At 34.3% G+C, this 15,804-nt stretch overlaps 1 long non-coding RNA gene across 1 annotated transcript in view; it reads right to left on the bottom strand.

The window, feature by feature from the left end:
- The window catches only part of LOC129058877 (uncharacterized), a 51,483-nt gene that overhangs the window by 22,251 nt on the left and 13,428 nt on the right, over positions 1-15,804 (bottom strand). The window contains exons 3-4 of the long non-coding RNA XR_008524293.2: positions 6,909-7,079; positions 2,435-2,609 (exon numbers count right to left, since the gene is read on the bottom strand). This is a non-coding gene — a long non-coding RNA (uncharacterized LOC129058877). The remainder of the gene's footprint in view (positions 1-2,434; positions 2,610-6,908; positions 7,080-15,804) is intronic.

Raw genomic sequence — 15,804 nt, 5'->3', positions numbered from 1 at the left:
TTATTAGCCAAAGTGGATGAGTATGAAGAAGATTACTGAGAGAGCCTCAGGCTGACAGTGATGTTTTCTAAAAGAAAGAAAGAAGAGAGATAGATAAATTTAGAGAATGGCTAAGTTAATCTAGTTAATTAGGGATAGACTGGAGAAACAAATTCTTATTAGTGAATATATTCAATGTTGATTGTTGAGCTTTAGAAACTCAGTAATTTAATTTCTGAGGAAAGATTTCAAAATTGGAAACAGTTATGTCTTTATCTGAACTGAGTAAACAGTGTTGAATTTACTGTTATTTAATTTACTATAAGAAATAGTTCTTATTTTCTGGTTTTTAAAATGATTTAAAATGTATGTTTCTCTAAGAAAATTAATATATGTGCAATCCCAAAAACTCAGGAATAGATTCTCAAAACTTAAGGTGAATAAAATAACTTGTGGTTCTTTTTAAAAATATAAAGGTCTTAGTCCTCCTCCACCTCCCCTCCCCACTGCCACGATATGGATTGAGACCCAGGAACATATCACTTTAAAATCATTATTTCTTAATGATCCTGAAGAAGGCAATTGTAAATAAAGGAATACTGTCAAAAGAATGTTGTTCTCAGTTTTGCAAACTAATCATTAACTATAAATAACCATCAGCTGCTTAGAGTTGAAATCAAGAAAGCTTGAAGTTTAGGTAAAATACCTATCTTGAATCTTAAAGGTATGCTTTAGAATTAACTTAAATATCAACCACTAACACTTTACAAATCCAGTTTTCTGGTTGCTACAAAATAGAATTAACATTTTCTGAATAGGAAATTCTTTCTTTGAAAACATAATTCACACATATTTATTGGTAATCACTGCCCACCCCCTTTCCCCACAAAAATAACTAGGTACATTACTCCTCAGCCTCACCTTCAGACTGTGCCCTAAGTTGGAGGAATGCTCCAACTTAGGAGCGTTTCACAGTGAGAATGCTGTTTTCAGAGCATTAAAGAAGTGATTTTATTTTTTCCTCTTTGATACTGGTTCTGCAGCTTCCTGAAAATGGTAAGACTGACATACTCTTGACTCTACTTTATTGGCTTGATTAACAATAAGATGACTGGAAAACTAACAGGAAGGGCTCCATCAGCAAAATCAAATTTGAGTGACTAGGAGAAAATGTGCTTTGATTCTACAAACTCTCCTGTGTTCCTAGCTTGCAGTATTGCTATTCACTCAGAGAGTGTATTCAAGATGCAAGCATTCCAAAGCAGAATTTATAACTGAAGCAGAATGATTCCAGATAATAGAGTTAAGTTAAAAATGAATCATTTTCCCCCTACATAATATGATCTAAAGAAAAACTACATTGCTATAGAAAATAAGCAACTGAATACACACATGTAATCAAAGTGCCTGGAGGAGAAAAGAAAGAGTATGAGCAAGAGACAGAAAAAAAAATGGAAAAAGTAATGACCAAAATTTTTCTAAATCTAATAAAAACTGTGAATCTACAAATTCAAGAACAATGAAACCTGTTTACGAGAAATACAAAGAAAATCTCATCAGGACTCATTTTAAATTGTTAGAAAATAATGACAAAGAGAAAATAATAAAAACAGCCAGACAAAAAACAACATGCTACGTACGAAGAAACAAATAGAAAGGTTACAGCAGATTTCTTGTCAGAAACACTACCAGTGAGAAGACATTTCCTAAGAACTCAAAGAAAAAAAATCCTGTCAACCTAGAATGCTATACCAAGTCACAATAAAGGTGAAATAAAGTCCTTTTCAGGCATACAAAAGTTAAAAGACTTCATCACTAGCAGACCTACACTGTAAAAAATGTCAAGGGAAATTCTTAAGGCAAAAAGAAAATGATGGAAGGTGGAAATATAGATATACTGAAATGAATAAAGAGCACCCAAAATGGTAACTTATAGAAATTTATTGTAAAAAATCAAAGATATTCAAATAGATTCACATATAAAGAGCATCACCATGGCATTATATATTTTTTTAAAACAAAGGTAGTAGGAATAAGATAAATTAAATGTTTTTAGTAAGGTGATTAATTAAATAAATTAGAGGGAAGTCATATAAAATAATATATACAACTATTAAATATTTTGGGGAGCATTTTAATGCTACAGAGAAATGTTTATAATTTACAAGTTAAAAGTCTACAAATCAATTCTATAGTATGACTGAAGTTCTTTAAAAATTCCAAATATAAATTTATAAGTGCTAGAAAAATATGGATTCTTATTCATGATCCACTATATTGCATTTTAGTCATCTCAATCTATTTTTACACAGTAGATGAGTATATAAATAACAAATTATTCAAAATATTTTTGAAAATTACCACATGACTAGGATCAACCCCTCTACCCTGAAGCCCATGGAATAATTCAAATTAAGCAATCCACAAGGAGCTTAGCTAATGCCACCCCACTTACCCTACATAAATTGCACCCTACAACTCCAGCTTGCTGTTATCTTTCTCCAGGTGCAAACTCCCATGTGGCCTTGCCAGGCAATCTTCTCTTATTTAGGGCTATAACAAAAAATTCTGGCTTTCATCTATTCAAGATCATTTGGGTTGTGCCCCGCCATCAAACAAAACTTTATATCCTATAAAACAGAAATGTTACAATTAGAGGTGATGTTGTTCACGCCTTTATAGATCCATTCTACATTTTTTTTTTTTTTTTTGTACCTTGCTTAGTATCTAGGACATTGACTCTTACGGATTGCATCAGTGGAGTCTCACTGTCTGGCTTCTAGTTGGGTTAAACCAATGACACACAATGAATGGTACTGGCAGGTTCAAAGCTATTAAAGTTTAGGTACTTATTTCTGTGGTTCTTTCCCATTAAGACTGCTATAGGTTGGTTTTGTTCCTCCACCAAAGGCTCCCCTTCTGTAATCTTAGGTTAGCTCTGTTCATAAGGGTCTACTTCCTCTCCTTGCACTTTCAAGCCTGGGTGTGGTAATGGCTCTTTGCTATTGCTAGCCATGGGGTGCTGACTCATCTCTAACTGATTTCTCTAAATCTTGCTCATGTCTTTGTAAAAAAGTCCACTCATTGGACTCATTTGGATGTACTCTAATAGTCTCAAACATCCTCAAGTACCTTGTTCTTATCCATAATCATTTTCCTCCCAGGGGTCTGACTGAAGCAACAATGGAATAGTTATATAATTTAAATATGTATTTTAAAAATTAAGTATTTTTGTAACATTTGGCAAACAGAATTCCAAATGTTCAAAATTTGCTTTTCTTAAACTACTTTTTTGGGTAAGTTCCATAAGATGTTAGTAAGTGTTGTTTTAAAAATGGGAAATTCTTTTTGGAGATTTTAATATTTCACAAAAAACTATTAACACACTTAAAAAATTGTAAAACAGGGCTGTAAAATAATTTTCTGATGTAAGGTATACAATATTCCTTCCTCCTTTGGTTATTTTTGTAAGTTTGTTGGAGTTCAGTTGTTTTAAAAACAACTAAAGCTTTCTTTCTATTAAATACAGAAACAAGATGCCCCATATGATATAGTACTTACTAGGCGCTACTTTTACAAGATGCTATTAAATACATTTTCCCCATATTAATTTACCCAACAACACAATAAGATATCCCATTTAAAAACTGGGGCTCACTGAGAATATGTAAATTGTACAGATTTTCCCAATCATTAAGCAATGAAGCGAGAATGCAAAGCTATTTCTGTTTGATTCTAAAGTCTATGCTATAACGTGGTTTGAATTTTATAAACGATCCTTTGAATTTCCTTTCTAAATGTGAAATTAACTCCAAAATATTTCAAACATTCAGGTTCTTCATAAATTTGAATTATTTCTAAATCTATCCCGTTTTACTAATTTCCATTTTTTATTAAAAAGAAGGAAGAGATCCCAGCACTTTGGGAGGCCGAGGGGGGTGGATCACGAGGTCAGGAGATCGTTACCGTCCTGGCCAAAAGGGTGAAACCCCATCACTATTAAAAAAAAAATACAAAAATTAGCCGGGCATGGTGACGGGCGCCTGTAGTCCCAGCTACTCGGGAGGCTGAGGCAGGAAAATGGCGAGAACCTAGGAGGCAGAGCTTGCAGTGAGCCGACATCGCGCCACTGCACTCCAGCCTAGGGGACAGAGCAAGATTCCGTCTCAAAAAAAAAAAAAAAAAAAAAAAGAAAGACGAGTACTGTATTTAATGGAAAAAATAAGAACAACAAAACTGTCAAAAGTTATACATAGATGCCAAATCTTAATTTTAAATTAGCTCCTTATGCTTTGTTGCTCAGGCTTCATTCTTTAATAGTTTTATTTTGAATAATATTATCTGTGCTTTTAGAGGCTTGACTAGCTGTTTAAGTTTGTAATATTTGTTTATTAATAGTTGGTCTTAGAGGCATAAAGATTAGAAAAAGAGTAATTTTAAAATACTAGTCTAAACCACATTTGCCAAAACTTATAATAACCAAGTTCCCAAAATTAGGAAATGGAAGTGTTTTTGTAAAGTTTCATGTGTTCAGGCAGTTGCTAAGACTGATGGAGTTAAATGTTAGACAAGAGCCTATCTTTCTTATGAGTAGCTAAGGTTCGTAAGTACTTTAATTTACTTCCATATCCTTTTGTCCTCAGAAAATGTATTTGTTCTCTTTCACTAAATTTACCTTTAATCCATGCGAACCTGGTGCACCTTTTCTCTTACTTATTGGTGTTTACCTTCTGGGTCTTAATTTTCTTTTATATTCTCTATGGAAGCTTACAATGTAATCCATTTCCAACACTCCTTAATTAATTCCCTTCCAGTTGACCTTCCAACTAAGCAGATAAATTCAGTCTCCTCAGTGACCTGAATAAAGCATGTAGTCATGCTAATTCAATATACTCATGAATTAGGCTGAATCTGTCTTCAGTGAAATTTGATGTAAGAGCAGTTTGAGTCTGGAAGCATTGCTGTAGTCTCCTCATGAACACTGTATAGTAATTTTTGGACTCGATAACAAGTTTAATATTGGCTTTGCCAGCTTCATTTCTTTTACTGAAATGAAGAGATGAAATAAGCTATTCGGCAACTGACTGTAGATTCCAATTTCTAGCTTTCACCAACTCCATATTTCCCTGTAGACTTAATAAGCTTTATTGAAAACTCACCAAATCAGAATTCTCTTTCTTTTTGATTAAGGATCAGTAATTATTTCCTCATCAAATAATTATTATTTTGTGATGGAATTAAAAACAAACAGAAGATCTCATTGTTGATTACATGATATCATAACTGTGTTAGATTCAGAAAAGCAATTTCTCTTAAAGGATATGATCCTAAAATCATAGTCAGAGATATAAATATGCCTAGAAAGGTTAGAATTCATTAGTGTATGCTTTCCACAAGTTAGGATAAACCTACATAGACAATGTTTTCATTCATTTATTCATTCATTCATTCAACAAACATCTATTGTGCACCTATTATGTACCAGGCACAAAAGATTTATTATATACCCAAGTATTAGGGTAGGAAGTGTATGTTGTCACTTTTTTTTTTTTTGCCAAGGGTCTACTTGTGAATTTTAGGTTCTAAAATATCAAAATGTGGAAAATATGTATTGAATATGTAGGTTGTTTCAAATCTTAACACATTGGTGGACTTTTCACCTCCTAATTACATTAACCCAAGATATCATTTTCTCCTTACTTTATGCTTACATTACGTTAAAGTGAAGAAATATGCCTAGGGATTTTGGGGGAAATGTAGAAAAGCCATAATTTAAGGAAGCTTAAACTGGATTATGTAGACCAGGATAGACTAATGTTGAACCTCATTTGCAAAGTTTTATCCCTCAATTTCGGCCTCTCCTAAAACCAGACTCTCATCTACTTCAAGAGTATCAAGTTTAAACAGATCACTAATTTGGAACCTAATTATGTGCTTTCACATAACAAGGTCAACAGGACTTTCTATATCATTAGGAAATAACATCGGTCACATTAAAAATTGTTAAACATGTTTTTGAAATACTTTTGAAAGCTTCCTGGAATATAAATTTAATAGTATTTTATGTACTGAAACACTCAGAAAATTAAGGAAATAAAAACAGATTATCTAAGAAAGTTATCTATTGAAATATACTACTTTAGAAATAGCACTTTATGGGCTCCAGTTTCAGAAGAACTCACCATAGAATATAAGAGTTCTTAAATTTCCTGGAATGGAGGAAAGACCCTCATTATATTTCACATAATATTTGCTCCAAATCTTTTTGAGTTGCATGTAATTTCTTTTTTTTCTTTTAAATGAAACTAACAACTCCTTAGTTTTAAAAGGCACAACTCTGCAAAAGAGTCTCAAGCAACCACGTAAACAACCATGTAGTTATCAGTGGTCAAGATGATGCAGTCTTACGTATATTCCTAAGTAAACCACATAGTAAATAAACAAGATTACAGTCCATCAATATTCTGGGAAGTAGCACTTCAGCAGAATTTTAAAAGCTGATTTTATTTGAAATATATTCATCAGAGTTCATGAGACATTACCTACTGGTTTTCTAATGCTGCCCTCTTTCCATAGTATGATTCTCATTGGGCTTTTGGTAATGTGAATTTCCCTTTATGAAAAGATCCACTTTTGTTATTCCATACTATTATTCCACTTACTAAAAGTATGCTTTAAAAACATATTGAGAGGAAATGTTTTATTATTATGAAATTTAAAGTATAATTACATATGTTTTATTTTTAAACCCAGGCTCTTTCTCTTTGCGCCCATCTTTTGGCTATTTCATTGTTTCTTAGATAAACAAAAATTCTTAACTTTTGGTTCAATGATATCCCAGGGCACTTATGTTCACCATGGATCTTCAATGTTAGAAACATTGAAAGTGAGGCCAAATATTAAAGAAGGGTCAGAGAGAAGTAACCAACCTGAGGAAGTGTAGACCATTAATTGTACGATTAGTAGATTCTAGCAGAACACTCAGGGACAGGATCGAGCCACTCGTACTTTTAGAGATACCAGCCAGCGTGCCCTGGAAGATTAGCAGAAAGCAGAGGTCTTCCTCTCTCTCAGTGGCATGGTGTCATGTACATTCCTGCCTGAAACAAACATGAGACTCCATTTTGGGGAGGAGCAAAATGATGGGGGTAGAAAATGAGGAAGCCTTGGCAGTTACTCTGAAGAAAGAAAGTTAAATCTAAACAGACTAATCTTCAGGTAGATTGGATTAAATTTCATTTATTTTCCTGGTACTCTGTATTTGCAAGAGGAGAATCACATGTGATATAAAGAAATAAAGGACCCGACCTACAGAGTAAATACATTTTTGAATCTGCTAGAATTTGTGATTAATATCTGTCTATCTCTCTATGTATCTACCCACCAGTAACATAAGCCTGTATTTAAGGTGATACTTTGATCCCCTGTGTTCCCAAAGATAAGATCCGTCCAAGTAAATTTTTGGCCAGCCTTAAATATTGACCAGAAACATTGAAAACTGATAAGTAAATTTTATCTGTATCTATTGTCCAGATATAGATAAAATACTCAAATATATTAGTATTTGATATAATTTATTAATGTATGTTTGAACATATTTTTATATAAAGTAATATAAATTTCTAAATAATTATTTTTTTCAGCCTCACATTTTACAAAGCAATTTTTTCATATTGCTTCACATATTGCTCTGACTTTGGTGTCCTCATTTTCACTAGAGCCGTATTTTGAATCTCTAATATACCTGGGGCTCGTTTTTACTTTGCCTGAGTTGTAAGATGATAGATAGAGACATAGATAGATATGATAATTTACTTTTTCTGAGAACAGAGTTTAGGCAAACTTTTTTTTCATATATGCAGGCATATGGTATACTATAAAAAGTTTCAAAATGAAATTAATTGCAGCTATAATAGAATTGAAGGATTTTTTTAGTTTGTTTGTTTGCTTTTCTGGTTTAAATCCTTTAATTATTTCTCATTGCTTTTAGGATAAATTTCAAACTCCACAGTACGGCTCGAGCCTATCAGATATTTGGCTGCCAACCATTTCTTGGGTCTTATTTCTAGCTGTTTCTTGTAACTGGTGTGCATTTCCAAGAATCATGCACATTTCTCTCATTACTAAAAAATCACGGCATAATATCTTATTCAAAAGTTCTTCTTGACAGCTTTAAAAGAGTGGCAAATCCAGCGGGCTCTTGCTGAATGCTGGCATCTCCAATATAACTAGCATGAGCTATCATTAAGAAAAGGCTGAGTTTATTGCTTATTGCAGGAAAGAGCACCAATGCCACAGAATGCTGGCAGTATTGTGGAGTGGGGAAGGCGTATTCTTTCCGATAGGGCTGCTGCTGTAGCAAAATACCACAAACTGGGAAGCTTAAACAGAAATTGATTGTTGCACCGGAACTTCCTGTCATGAACAAAATCCTTTGCTTAAGTAAGGGACTCCAGGAAAAATAAAATAATGCCAACAAAAACAAGGAAATAGCAAACTCATGTTATTGTAGGTGTTCATAGGGTTGTAGATCCAGTTCTCAGTGTTCAGGTTGAATATAGGGGTAGAGGGTTTCGGCTCTCATTCTGAAGACTATAAACTTTCAGGGAAACAACTTACCTTGGCATAAAAGGAATTTATGTTTTACTATTTAGGTTGGGAAAATGCTTGCATAAGCTGTAGATGTGATTAAAATTAATTCACTTAATTATAGAAAAGGATTATGGCAATTTTACTCACCAAGGATTAATGTTAAATTCGTTTCCCTTAGAATGGTCACAATTCAAAAATTCAGGGAAAGAAAAGCACTTTTAAAACTGCTTTTACAGATTACTCTTTTTCTTAACGATTAACAGAGGCTTTCCAGCTGTGTTTGTTAATCCCTATTAACCAAAAACCTTGAATTGCTCTGTTGCCGTACACTAAACTCTGAGGCAAACTGATCGAATGTGCCTTTTTCCTCCAGACTCTTAAATGGGATTGGGAAAATCTGAACTTTCAGTTCTGGTCTTACATACATTCCCAAAATATGTTCCAGTGATATAGTGGGTTTTAATATTTAAAAAAACCTTCAGTGACTCCTCACGGCCTAGAGCTATGTTCTATGGAATAACATTAGCATTAGGGGGTATTAAGAAATAGTTTATAAAAATGTTCTCAAAGGTAAAATAAATTTAGAGAAAGTTAGATCAAACAAAATGAGACAAATACCTCCACTGCAAGAAATATGTTAATAAATGTGAACCTTTAAAATAGGGTATGATATGCAGTCTCCAAAACTTCTTTGCCTCCTCTCCTCCACGTGTTTTAACAGAACATCCTATGGGTTAGGAGTCTAGAGAACGAACTTTGATGAACACTGCCCTAGTTTACTATATCCTGTCAATCACCAGTTTTTTACACTATTTTGCATTTAAACATGTAACTCTTCATAACACCACATCAATATATCCATTCATGCAATTCAGATGTTTTATGAAAAAAATGAGCTGATATTCTTCTGAAAAGGCATAAAGCACACCTCTTTAATACCAAAAAGAATAATTCACTATGAATTCCTGTAACAAGTAAGTTACACACATCTTTTAAAATTTCCATTGGTGAAATGTTCATTGTCTGTACGGTCTTCATTCTCTGTGCTCAAAACTCAAGTTTTAGAAGGATATATTTTCTCTTGTTGGAAAAATATAATTGAAAACAAAATCTCTTTCTAATTCTGGAAACCTCTACATAATGGTGGAAGAGAAAGAATACAATTGTAATATTGAATAAACATTAAACCAGAATGCGATGCATATCCTAGGCAATCATCAAAGAGATTGCCAAGATAGAAAGAAATCTCACTCGTATATAGCCAAGCAGATACAACCCATTACATACATGTTCTCAAAATAAACATAACTATTCCTCAAGCAAGAGGACTTGACAGCACCATTTGTTACACATAGTTAATCCTATATTTACTTGGTAATTGGGGTGGTCATCTGTGTTAGCTAATTGGCTTTATGCAAAGAAAAAAATAAAAGTGTCATATCTTTATGGCAAGGGAGTTTTGCAACTCAGGCTGTAGTGCCTGTAGAAGTATAAAGCTCCCATCCATCCCAGAAATAGGGAGATAGGGCCACAATCTTTCTTGATTGTATGTTAAAGAGGTGATTTCCAGGTCCTGGAGACAGATACTTCTGAGTAAGAAACCTGACAAGAGGCTTAATTAGCTTTAAAACAATTTACATACAGTTTCAATGATAAGTTTTCTAAAGTGAATGCTTTAAGAAAAGGGAGAAAAATCATGTCTTTTCTTATTTTCAACCTGGAAGAATTAAGCCTCTTATTTTTAATTTGCATTCGCCCTTACACTCTTAGCAGATGATCTCCTGCTGCTTACTGTACAGATAGTTTCTTTAAAATAGATTTTCTTGGTATAGAATGAAGGACATGGCTACACACTCTTCTAAAGTAGTTTCTAAATTTGTTAAGCAAATTGTTTTTCTATACTGGAAGCATAATTATGACCCCAGCTCATCTACTACCTATACATTTTCAAAACACTTTTATCCTGATTATCTCAATTGGCCTTATTAATACCCAGAAAAGGATAATAATATACCCTTAGGGTAAAATAGAAATACAAAAGGCAATGACATAAATGTTTAACTAATATGATAAAATAGTGGTAGTACCATTAAGTATTAGAAAGAACATGGGTGAGAAATGAGAACTTCTTCAATGACAAAAGGGAAATTGTGGCTTTGTATTTACAATTGATTTGGTAGGGAAAAAGGAACCATTGTGTTTTGGATGATTGGAGTACGAACAAAGTTTAGCATATGGGGAAGGACACAGAATTTAGAGTGCCATTGACAAAAACTAAAGTTTGACCAAACTTTAGTTAGGCTTCTGAGCCTTCCCCTAGGCCCATCTGTATACTTCCTTACAAAATCCAGTTTTAGCAGGAAACTTTCTTTGTCAGTTTAGCAAGAACCTCCCGCCCTTGATAGCTGATCACCCTCAATATCTAATGAGGGTCTTCATCCTTCATCATTCCCTGGGTAATATCCTGAATACCCAAGCTAATCTTTACCAAGAATCCTGTTAGATTGTTTTAGACAGAATTCTCCTTAATCCTGATGTTACCTTCTAGTAATTTTTCATCCAGTGCTCCACCCTGCTCCTTGACTATATATTCCCACATGCCCGTGCTGTAGTCTGAGTTGAGCCAGTTTGATACTGAAGTCTCTTTCCCCCTATTGTAATAGTCTGAAATAAAATCTGTTTTTACTACTTATCTGCTGATCAGCTCTGGTTTTGCTTTGGTACAACACATCTTGATTTTAATATTGAGTACCTGCTTACTCCCTGTCTGCATGCTTTGGGAAGCCCTGAGATGCTGCTTGCTAGTTGTAATATACAGATAAAGATGCTGTCTCACAAGATTATTGTGATGACCAAATGAATGTGTGGACAAAGGGCCCAACAGTGCTTGACATAAAGTAAGTCCTTCGTGAAAAATATTCCTTTTTGTTTATTTTTTCAAGAAATTGAATTAGTGGCAAAAGTAGTTTGGGTCTTCTTGTTGCTTCTGTGTCCTACAGTCCTTCTAATTTAAGGTACATACTGTTGTTAACAAAGGGAGTTCCAAATTGTGATGAATTTGGCTAGTGTAAACAAAGACTTTCAAGTATTTTAACTTAATTTTTATTTATAAAAACAAGAATTTATTTTATTTAATATATATTGCCTATAAATGTTATATTCTAAAAAACACTTTTGTGCTTCTGCTGATGTTTAATAATTTAATCCCAAATGCTTCTTTACTCTTCAATTCTGAAAGAATATTAGCATTAAAAGGAATTTCAAAAGTACAGTTCACTTGGATTTGTATTTTATTACCTATGATGCAGTGTAACAATACTTACTATTAAAAAAAAGACTTCTTTACTCCATATTAAATAAGAGCAAACCTGAGGCCTTGTGCTCTTTCCAGCTGCTGCTTTTGAAAAATTGGAGCTGTGTGATTGAACGTTTTTAGTATCTGTTCACTGGTGATTTGGTGCTGTGCCGAACTGCTCTGGCCTTGTTTATTTACGTATGCAACCATTATCTGGCACAACTCATTTCCAGGCCTCTCAAAGTATAGCAATGAGCCACATGACTCATAAGTTAAAATATGTGACCTCCACCATCAAATCACTATTGGAAATTGTTTTGTAAGTAATCTTTTTCAAGGCTGCACATCCAAATGCACATTCAAAATCAGGCAGATAAATGCAACTGTTTCAATAAAATAGTGACTAGGGGGTATATCTTTGGAAATGTCAGAAGTTGAATTGTGTGAATGTCTTTTAGATAGAGAATAGAAATATATTGCTTTTACTCTATTTTATGAAGAATTAACCAAAAGAAATGTAAGTTAAAAGATATTAGTGTTTTCTACTTTCATGGGTTTATTTATTTTCTACTTTTATGGGTTTATTTATCATAAGGGTCACAACTGACATTTCCAGAACAAAAGACTAGATAACAAGCGAAAAGCATAACAGATTTATTTAATCAAAGTTTTACATAACATGGAGGCTTTGGAAATGAAGGCACAAAGACTCAGGGAAAACTGTCTATTTTTATGATTTATGATTTTATGTGCTGAAATATTTGGTTCCATGAAACATGGACAACCATGTAGAAATGTGTTTGGACAAATGGGTATGACCTAAATGCTAACAGACTAAGGAGGGAAACTCAACAAGGCCTGTCTGTTCAGATTCTTCTTAGCCTCTCTATTGTAGCATTCCTTCCTCCTGGGTATGGGGCAGGACCCCTGGAATGAGGATCTTATTACCAACTATCAGACAAGGGTAAGTCAGAGAATTTCTTTATGGCTAGCTCCTAAACAGAAAGGCAGGGAAAGCTTAGAGTAATGTTTCTAGGTTTTATGGCTTGTTTTGGGGGAAAAGGGTTCTAGTTTCTATGACCTGCCTTGAGGAAGAGAAAGTCTTATTTCTTTGACTCACTTTATGGGAGAATGAAGGGTGAGAGACGGGAGATATTCAGAGAAACCTTGGCTCTAAAGCTGCTTCTGATGACTTCCAATATCCTTTTGTTCAAGTACTCAGCATGTCAAACCACCATACTTTGGGGTATCGTTTTCTGAGCCCCAAAATGTGCATTCAAGTCATGATAAATTATGAACAGAGTATGTCTTCTAAGAGACATTTTTTTTTAGCTGGCTTTCTTTTTTTAAAAAATTTTATTTTAAGTTCCGGGATACATGTGCAGAAAGTACAGGTGTGTTACATAGGTGTACATGTGCCATGGTGGTTTGCTGCACCTATCAACCCATTATCTAGGTTTTAAGTCCCTCATGCATTAGGTATTTGTCCTAATGCTCTCCCTCCCATTGCCCCCCAACCCTTGCATTGTTCCTCTCCGTGTGTGTTCTCATTGTTCAACTCCCACTTATGAATGAGAACATGTGGTGTTTGGTTTTCTGTTCCTGTGATTGATTGCTGAGAACGATGGCTTCCAGCCTCATCCATGTCCCTGCAGAGAACATGATTTCATTCTTTTTTATGGCTGCATAGTATTTCATGGTGTGTATGTGCCACATTTTCTTTATCCAGTCTATCACTGATGGGCATTTGGGTTGTTCCCAGTCCTAACTATTGTGAATAGTGCTGCAATAAACATACGTGTTCATGTGCCTTTATAGTAGAATGATTTATAATCCTTTGGGTATATACCCAATAATGGGATTGCCGGGTCAAATAGCATATGTAGTTCTAGATCCTTGAGGAATCGCCACACTGTCTTCCACAATGGTTGAACTAATTTACAGTCCCACCAACAGTGTAAAAGTGTTCATATTTCTCCACAGCCTCACCAGCATCTATTGTTTTCTGACTTTTTAATAATTGCCATTCTGACTGGTGTGAGATGGTATCTCATTATGGTTTTGATTTGCATTTCTCTAATGACCAGTGATATTGAACTTCTTTAAAATATGATTTTTGGCTGCATAAATGTCTTCTTTTGAGAAGTGTCTGTTCATATCCTTTGCCCACTTTTTGATGAAGTTGTTTTTTCTTGTAAATTTGTTTAAGTTCCTTGTAGATTCTGAATATTAGCCCTTTGTCAGATGGATGGATTGCAAAATTTTTCTCCCATTCTGTAGGTTGCCTGTTCACTCTGATGATAGTTTCTTTTGCTGTGCAGAAGCTCTTTAGTTTAATTAGATCCCATTTGTCAATTTTGGCTTTTGTTGCCATTGCTTTTGGTGTTTTAATCATGAAGTCTTTGCTAATGCCTAAGTCTTGAATGGTATTGCCTAGGTTTTCTTTTTACTTAATTATACTACATTAAAAAATCAAGATGGTTTTGACTTAAGACCTAGAAATAAATGTATTTTTCTGCTGTTCTCTAAATATTACTAGAATTTTTCTGCAATGATAGCTGGCATTCTATCACATTTTTATGCTATTTGAAAACTTTCTTCTTTCTGCTAGCTTTTCATAAAAAACAAGGATCTCAGCTGGGGCAGTGTGCTTTTTCCTATTATCTATGACTGGAAATGTTGAGAGAGCTGCTGAGATTGTTTCTTTAAGAATTATATGTACACAGGAGCTGAGGAATTGCCTGGAAAATCAATTAAACTATATTTATTTCTACGGTTCAGGCATATTTTGTCATGCCTACCAAAATGGTGAAGTTGCCTGTCTTTGCAGAAGGACTGAGAAGCATAATTGGTGCTTAGTCATTGAAGAGGAAAATGAGTTCTGAGTTTGGTTGCCAGTAATTAAACCATTCTTGGACTAACTCCTGCATGCATTATAGATTTTGTGAAGATAGTGGGATATAATATATACCATACAGGCAATCTCCACTTTATACAGTCATGCAGGAGCATGAAAATAACTTCAAGCTGAAGACTTGATGTTGAAACCTTTTTATCAAAACATTTAAAAGATGTTGTTTCACTGTCAGTTATAGATATGTAAGGAAAAAATAGTAAAACTAGTATTTATTTTTTAATACACTATAATTTAAAACATTAGAAATGTTAAGAAGTAATGGGTTTTCTTTGTAAAAACTTAGCAAGAATGGTTGGAAATGTGCTTGCCTTCTTTTTGTATAATGACAAAAAGCCGACATCTTTTCTATGCCTTTGCGAATTGTCATACTTCCTTCTAAATTTGAATCAACTTCCAACGTTCTATTCTTTATGCTTTCTATCTCTGGAAGATTCTTTAATGAAAAGTTTGTTGCTAGCATCCCATCCACTGGAACATGTCACCATACCACCTTCCTCATTTATGTTGATACATTTACCTTACTAAGTTCCTCTGGCTACATATCTAGAGTCTCTCAAACTGCATCTGTGTCAATATTTCTATAATTAGCTAATTCTTCTATGACTGCACTTAAGTTTGATTTGAATTTCATTCATGGCATTATCACTTTCTGTTTCTTCGCTGCACCTGTGTCTTTATTGGCCAATTCCCTTTTTCAATCATCCTTTTTTTTTTGTAAAATATCGTGTGTTTATCGCTGAAAAACAAGGAAGGAGTGAAACTACTTGTCTTCCTATCTGAACACGATCCAAATAAGGGATGTGCCACAACCGATCACCAACAGACTTTGAAAGTGGTGTGTTTTGTCACTGATCATGATACACATCTGTTATTTCGGTAGTGATATGTAGACTAGAGAGCTAGCGGTGGCCGGGCGCGGTGTCTCACGCCTGTAATCCCAGCACTTTGGGAGGCCGAGGCGGGCGGATCACGAGGTCAGGAGACCGAGACCATCCTGGCTAACACGGTGAAACCCCGTCTC

Source organism: Pongo abelii, chromosome 3, assembly GCF_028885655.2.
Source record: "Pongo abelii isolate AG06213 chromosome 3, NHGRI_mPonAbe1-v2.0_pri, whole genome shotgun sequence".
NCBI lineage: Eukaryota > Metazoa > Chordata > Mammalia > Primates > Hominidae > Pongo > Pongo abelii.
The sequence above is the reverse complement of the archived record's forward strand: the minus strand, read 5'-3'. Positions and strand labels throughout refer to the sequence as shown.